General features: G+C 35.0%; 1 long non-coding RNA gene across 1 annotated transcript in view; it reads right to left on the bottom strand.

Annotated features, from left to right (window-relative positions):
- LOC107724832 (uncharacterized) overlaps nucleotides 1-8,074 on the bottom strand; it is a 9,201-nt gene extending 1,127 nt beyond the window's left edge. The window contains exon 1 of the long non-coding RNA XR_001638053.1: nucleotides 8,029-8,074. This is a non-coding gene — a long non-coding RNA (uncharacterized LOC107724832). The remainder of the gene's footprint in view (nucleotides 1-8,028) is intronic.
- Nucleotides 8,075-8,549: the final 475 nt, after the last annotated feature.

Raw genomic sequence — 8,549 nt, 5'->3', positions numbered from 1 at the left:
TGGGGTGGGGGGGGGGTGGAGGGTGAGGGTGGGGAACGCACCCACCACAGTCACATGCTCCAAGAGAGATGAAAAGAGTCTCTCTTGCACTCCCGCTATCTCTTATTCTCTCTCTAAATCTCTCGGCATCTGTGTGCTCGCCGACAATGACGGTCAGACTGCAAGATGAACAGAATCAGACGAAGAATATTTTCTATAATGTTTATATTTAGTTGAACACACTGGAAAAAAAATGCAAGTTTTCCATCTACATTATATTTGCAAGCACACTAGTAAGAAGCCATAAAAAACGTAAGAGATAAGAGGCGCCTCACTCTCAGCCTGGATTGCATCGGTTGGCATCAGGTTGAATAATGTGGTGGTGTCTCTCAGAGGTGTTGCTAGATGCTAGATACTAAAAATTCAGAGATTCCCTGTCTGTCTTGACCTGCTGTCTCCATGCAGAATTGATGTGACTTTTACCATGTCCCTTCGCTGCACTGCAGCCGAGCGATAGCCTGACTTTCCTGTACACTGTGGTTTAATTAAGCCGTACTCCTCTGCGTTCTTGAACCTTCTATGCTTTAGACAGGATGACAGGGATGATCTAAAGCAAGTCTGTTAATTAAAGACACGGTCCCCGAGTTCAGTGTGGGAAGTAGTATGTGTGTAAAGGACTAAAACTAGTCTGTGTTGGCTTTTGCGTTCCTTTTCTTTTCTTACAATCAGCATTGTTATCAAAAAGGAAAGTCTGTGGGAGTTTTCCACCTGCTAGGGGACGGAGTGGGATTCAGGAGAGACAACAAGCAAGAGCGACGCTTCTGAGACGGGACAGCTCACCTCTTCCTTTCAATGATATGCTAATTGTGCCCAGGCAGCACCTTGATGTCGTGCCTCACCATCACTTCCTCTGATGAGTCGTATGCCAATCAGAGGAGAGCTTGGCTTTGATCAGCAGGCCACATTAACTGCCCCGGCTCGCCAGAATGGCTCCACTCAATTACAACTAGAGAAGCAGCTACTCCATTACATCCCCTATTCATGAATCATTAATCTGCAGTTATGGTCAATATGGGTTATCATAAAGCGCCAGGGGGGAAATGCATTCAATTGCTTCAGAAAGGAATCTTTGGGTCTCGAATATGGACAGTGAATGACCCTAGAATTCTAGAGAAAAATAAAAAAAGCATCTTGTTTTCTGTTTTTCCCCCACTGAATAACCCAAAGAGAAAAATAGGAAAATCCTTTCACTCACACCTCCCTGCCTCAACTTATATGAAACTATTATTATTATTATTATTATTATTATTGTTGTTATTATTATTATTATTATTATATTGTTTAAACTAAGGTAACCTTAAAAACAACAAAGCATAATAATAATAATAATATTAGCAACAACAGCATCAGCAACAACAACAACAACAATAATAGTTATTATTATTGTTATTATTATATTGTTTAACCTAAGCTAACCTTATAAAATAAGCATAATAATAATATCAACAACAGCATCAGCAATAATAATAATTATTATTATTATATTGTTTAACCTAAGATAACCTTATAAAACAATAAAAGCATAACAATAATTGCAACAGCAGCATAATCAACAACAACAATTATTATTATTATTAATAAATATTATTATTATTATTATTATTATTATTATTATTATAGTTGTTCCTCTATTATTATTGGTAATTACCATAATAACTTAACAACTTCATAATAACAGTTATTATTATTATTAGTTAACCTTATAAAACAATAAAAGTATAATAATAATAATAGCAACAACAACAACATCATCATCATCATCATCATCATCACCAACACCAACAACAACAACAACAACAACTACTACTACTATTATTATTATTATTATTATTATTACTATATATTATAGTTGTTCCTCTATTATTATTGGTAATTACCATAATAACTTAACAACTTCATAATAACAGTTATTATTATTATTAGTTAACCTTATAAAACAATAGAAGTATAATAATAATAATAGCAACAACAACAACATCATCATCATCATCATCATCATCACCAACACCAACAACAACAACAACAACAACTACTACTACTATTATTATTATTATTATTATTATTACTATAATTATTATTATTATTACAGTTGTTCTACTATTATTATTAATAATAATTACCATAATAATTTAACAACTTCATAATAACAATTATTATTATTATTATTATTATTATTAACATTTTAGTTAGTATTTTGTGACTAAATCCAAGACAACCATACAAACTACTATTAATAATAAAGTACTAGAAGTACTAATAAAGTATCTAAACCACACACACTACACTGGCTAGAACAGTTTAGTACTGTCTATTGGTTGACCATTGTCCATTTACTTATGGTCACCCGAGAAAACTTAAAAAGCTAGTAAAAACACCAAATGGGATCTGCTGTGATACACTGAAGGCGACCTCCACTGAACATTGTGTATTACTCCCCTGTTGTTGGATACAGACATTATGAGAGGTCATATCTCTGCTCTCATTCTTTGGAAGGTTTTGTTTGGTCTACACCCCTGCTCCTGCTGGCTTTGAGTGGGGACTATGTTTTATTTGAATTCTCTGAATGACACAAAAATGTCTTTCAAATTCTCAGAACCCAGCTGGGAGGATAGGAAAGAGACTGTGAAGCATTTCTTCAGACGGCCACTATAGTTCACCTCAATAATGGCTATTCTCCTCATGACCTTTGGTTCCTAGAATCAAATGAAAGACTGCTCATTTCAAACAATTACTTTAAATACAATACACAGAGACAAGTGCTATAATCATTCCCAAATCAATGCTTACCGTATGTGTGTGCTTTAATTTACAAAAGTCAGTCCCACTGTGCAGGTATATGCTGTTTTTTTTTTTTTCTGGGTGAATGACAAAGGGCAGGCAAGAAGCTTCCTGGAAGTAAGAAAGCGGTGACAGGAGGCATGTCAGTGTCGTGAAGAGTGTACTTGACAAGGAAGACGAGACGAGCAGGAGGCAGATAGACATGAGGCACCGGAGCAGAGACTCTCCAGTCTGCACCCCCTTAAAATATGCTAAAGCCCCATTCCTCACTGGCTGCACATGTGTCTGCTTTAGCACTTTCTTCACATATAATGCGCCAGAAAGACAGAGAATACACACAGTGAAGAAGAAACAGAAAAGCAAAGGAGATATAATGAGAGACGAGGGCTCGTCTACGGGTAATATTAGGGAAAATTAAATTGATGAGTTAATCTCTGGCTCATTATTGCAGTGATGAATCAGATTGCAGGCTTCCCTCAAAGGCAGCTTAATGACTTGGTGACACACATCAGAATGACTTGTCTTCCATCACTGTGTCTTGCTCGGTTCTGTGATGTGCTTAAACAAAATTGATAATTACTGAGTGCTTTTATCAAAGTAATGAATGATATCAATGAGAGGCCATTTATACTGTATTTTGCATGTTCAGTCTCATTATAGGTTAAAAAAACCTGCTGTCAAAGTCAATGTGAATTGCTGACTGTAATCCATATTACGGCTGCATGGTTAGAAAATAAAATAGGATATTGATTTACAAATAAATGTGATTCGGGAATTGACTGGATGGCAAAAAGTAGATGTTACAAACCAGAACGCTGCATGAATAAATGAGTTTGCTAAAACAAGGCTTTTCAAACTGGGGCCCAGGTGGGGGGAAAAAAACACATTTAAACATTAAAAAGTAAATAAAATATTATTATATTATATTTACTAACATATTAATAATAATATTACTAACATTATAATATAACTAACAATATTAATGTTTCATTACGATTTATAAAAATTTGTCAGAAATCACGAGATTATTTTAGTCTATTGACAATTGTAATTAACAAAGAAAAACAAAACTGCATAATATAATAAAAAAACACTGTATTTATACGGTCGCCGTGATTTTGCCAAGTAAGACATGTTCCTGGATCAACATTTTTTGTTGATCCTGGATCAACATTACTGTCCAAAAATATAGACTAAACCCAATCCCTACCCCTAAACCTAACCCTACCCATAATTTATTCCTAAAATCAGTGTGAAATGATAGCTGATTAACAAGGGTAAGTAAGCCTAAAACAGATATTTCCTGAAAAGTTATCCCTCAATTCTGATTGGTTAATTGGAATGTTGTTCCAGGATCAACAAGGATGATGATCCAGGAACATGTTGTACTAGGTGAAATCATGGTCACCGTATTTATACATTGGTTCTAAATCATTATCATATTCATATCAGTGTTATTTTAGTATTATTCATACAATATTATATAATTTTTTAGAAATAATTATATACATATTTAGAATTAACTTTTTTATTTTCAGACTTCACTTTAACTCATTTAAATTTCAAAAGTTTTAAATTTACAAAAAAATTAAAAAGTTACATTTAAATTTTAATATTTATATTTAGCTGTGACAAATACTTCAACTTCTATTTTATTTCAGTTAGTTTTATTTCATTTTAATTTAAGTTTTAGTTATTTTGCCATTTTTTTTTTGTTTATTAAGTTTTATAAGTCTATTTATTTTATTTCAGTTAGTCACCAAGGCAACATTTCTAATTTTCATGTAAGTTTTTCAATTAATATTTATTATTTTATTTTATTTCTGTTAACAAAAACAATTTTAATGGCTTTAGTTTACAACAACAACATTGATTCATAGTACTTGTGTAGGTGCACCTTTTGCCTTAAAGAGCACTTGTATTTTACAGAAACTACAGCTCCCCCTGAGACGCACAATCATACACTTTAGAACGTTTACTAAACTATCCCTTTGGCTGCTGGATCCAACATACCATCATCATGCAGACGTTCAGTATGAAGCAAGATAGCAGCATCACTGTAATTACAGTTGATGTTCTAGGACTATGTCCGGCAAAACACAACCCTCCCCTTCTACCCATCTTTCTTCAATCCCCTCTCGTTCTCCTCCCCTCATTTGTGTCGCTGTTAATGCTTTGCCGCTAATGGGGATGGCGTCTATTCCGGCCGGCCTTAAAACTTCTGTCTGCCTCCTGTATCCTCTTACTTATCCAATAATGAGACCACATAAGGCGGTGTCTCTATTCATAATGGAGTCAGCGGAACTGTCTTGTGCTGTGTACACATCATAGGAGACAGTGGTAATATTAAGAGATAGATCTAATTGAGAGATGATTAGGGCCTTGTAGCTGACGGACTTCAGAAGCCATGGAGCTCTGTCTCTCTCAATAACAAGGCAGTTAAGGAGTCTACGAGGACATCTGAGGCTCCAGACAAGTTATGTATACTTCAAATGCACACCCAGATACAGTTATTTAAAGCACCAGTTTTAGTTTTTTTTTTTTTTTCCTGAGTGCTTTGCCTCAGATAGTAGTTGGCTCCATCCTGCCCTTATCTTTCTTTCAGAGTCAATCACGTAGAGTCATTTGGCTGTAGACATTTCAGTGGCTTATTTGAGAATGCTTCTAATTTCAGGAACAGATACATCAGCTTGAGCTGCAGGGTAATTATTGCACTTTGAGCTTCTGAGGGTGCTGTGATAATTGTAATAATGTGATAATTGGTACTGTACATCCTTCATACCAAGAGTATGATCACTTGATGCCCAACATGCAAAAGGATCAATGACATAAAAGGGTGTCCAACTGTCCATGATACAACCATAACACATTTTTAAAAAGGAAGGACAAATTAGCATATGCCAGTACTTAGAAATATACTCACGGGAAAACGCTGGTTTCATATGGTTCTGAAAATATATATTATACCATTTCATATCATTTTCAACAAAAGATTCAAGTGAAAGACTTACTATGTTTAACCAATACATTTTTTTTTTTTACAAAAAAATTAAATTCTGTCATCATTTATTAACCCTCATGTCATTCCATACCTGAATGATTTCAAAAGAAGTCGTTTTGAAGAATGTTGGTAATTAAAGAGTTTTGGATTCCATTGATTTCCATTGTATTTTCTGTCCAGAAGACAATGGGAATCGAAAATGTTTGGTTATGAACATTCTTCATAATATCTTTTGTGTTCAGCAGAAGAAAGAAATGCATACAGGTTTGTGAATAAATTGCAGGAGGGTGAATAAATTATGACAGAATTAAAATTTTTGTGTGGAATATCTCTTTAATCATATATACATATATATTTTTTAATCAAACTAATAATTTATAACATTTTCTGTTGGTCACACTACATAACAACAACAACAACAACAATACTAATAATAACAATAATAATAATAATAATAATAATAATAATAAAGATTATGCCAAACTACTTTATATGGTTTTTATTTCAATATTTCATTATTCCAATAAGGATTTTTTTCTTAATCATGATTTCAGGACAGTTTATCCTCCTGATATTTTTGACCTTTTGCTTAATACATGCATCCTAAAAGAGAGGTTTTCAAGTCGCTGTATGTATGAACTGCGTTTTAAATGTATTTTTGAATAAATTAGACAAAATTGAGTGTCATGTCACTAACCCAAAAAAACACCAACAGCAAAAAAAACACATACCAACTCTGATCTACCATTTAAGCTCTACTGACTGAGTTAAATCACTGAATACATTTCCTGTCACCTAGAGGACCAGATCTGCATTATACTTGACAAACACTAGGCCCCAAATATCTGCTGTATCTCTGCTATTAATCAAAATGCACAAGAGGTTCCATGAAAGGTGTATTTGCTTTTAACTAAAGCTCCCTCAGCATAGCTCGTGCACCAGGTCCTTCACTGAATGAGTCTGTGATATCATGTGAAAGAGGGAGGCAGGAGTTGTTAAGTGGACTGACTCATCTCTTTATAAAGGAGATGTTAAGGGTCTTTTTAAGGAGGTGGAGGAAGGCCAGTGCTTGGCCGTGGGGACACAAACCATCTTTCGGCATCGGAGCATTTGAAATTGGCCTCCAGCATTACTCTGCGAGAGCAGAGCGGGCATTTAGCAAACATGCAATCAATTACAGCTTTTTAATTGGACAGCCTTTTAATGAGGTTGCCAAATGCAGGAAACTACACCTCTGTCAACGGGGGCTCACATAAGGGTGGCCCCCATCAAAGCTGTGGCGACTTACTGGACTTACAGAACAACCATTATGCAAAAAGACACAGTGGAGCTTAAAGGAGCCGTTGTCCTTATGGATGCATCCTCTATCAAGCAATATTCTCATCCCCTTAGGGATCTTAAATGGCTTCAGTACGTTTATGGCAAAAGCCCTATGAAGGAGACTATGGGACAAATCCAATAGGCCATAATTTTTACATTTATTGCTGCTCTGAACTTTGCTAAGTTCAAGAATTGAACTCAAGATGTCTTTCAAAGTCCTTCCTCAGTTGTCGTGTCAGGATGGTAACCCTTCTTCTGCTACTGATGCTTTGATCACTCACTAATGTTAACCTGAAGAAAATGCATCTCTTAATGATTTCTGTGTATGTCTTCAATAGTGTAAAGAAGACACAAAGACAATTCTCACTGTCTTCTATGTATAGCATTTAGGACTGGGTATCATGTTCGATACTTTTTACTATCGCGTATCGAAAAATCTCTTGTTGATTGGTACCAAATTTTGATACCTAAGGGGTTAATCTCATCAACGTCAGTGAGCCAGTAAGCGTCCAGCATGCTTGATGTGCCTAAATCATGTGCTGGTGATTGGCTCTGGTGAGGCATCAAGGAAAACACGTGTTACGTGGCCATTCACACTGTAGCATCATGCTACATAAGACAATTTACACAATTTATACTATGCTTTTACTCAAAACTAACTTTAAACCACCATCGAGAGTTTTAGATCTAATGAGGGTTTTGGTCATACAATGTTGCAGAAATATGTTATTTGTATCCTTTTATATCAAGCTAATCGCTACACCTGCTTAGCATTTCTCATGTAACGTTAAACACACTGTATTTTTATTAAAATAGGCAGAATCTCATGAAAATCACATACAAATCATATACTGTCGTAATCGCGTGTTTCTAAGCTTCATGTTTCATACCTGTAAATGTTTTTCAGGAAGTGTAATGCACGTTCATCACCGGAGACAGGGCAGGTTAGGAACACGTAATATGATTGACATATGAACAGCGAATGATCTTCCTCTGAGTCAGAACAGTAATCGTGGAAGAGAAAACACAGGCAGACAGCACCAGAAACAGCTAATGCTCATTAGATCACGTAAATCAGTGGAAACTGGAAAGTGAATAGAAATGATGATTCCGTCTAAGTTATGCATTTTAAAACAACATTTTAAAACATTTAAAAACAAAAACAAATACTTCGATACCGGTTCCTGAACGATACTGTGAGGTAATGTAATCTTCTTAAAATGGATTTCATAAAATTGGTATCGAAAAAAGTATCATTCAGGAACCGGTATCGAAGTCAAGGTATCGGTATCAGTATATATATCGATATCGACATTTTTTGAATGATACCCAGCCCTAATAGCATTCATCTAATCATTTTTTACATAAAGTGGCATAATTTATCCATTCATAAAACAAAATTATAATAATT

This window comes from Sinocyclocheilus rhinocerous, unplaced genomic scaffold (assembly GCF_001515625.1).
Source record: "Sinocyclocheilus rhinocerous isolate Xijiao unplaced genomic scaffold, SAMN03320098_v1.1 scaffold1687, whole genome shotgun sequence".
NCBI classification, from domain to species: Eukaryota; Metazoa; Chordata; class Actinopteri; order Cypriniformes; family Cyprinidae; genus Sinocyclocheilus; species Sinocyclocheilus rhinocerous.
Note: the sequence above shows the minus strand (reverse complement) of the source record. Positions and strands in the feature narration are given on the sequence as shown.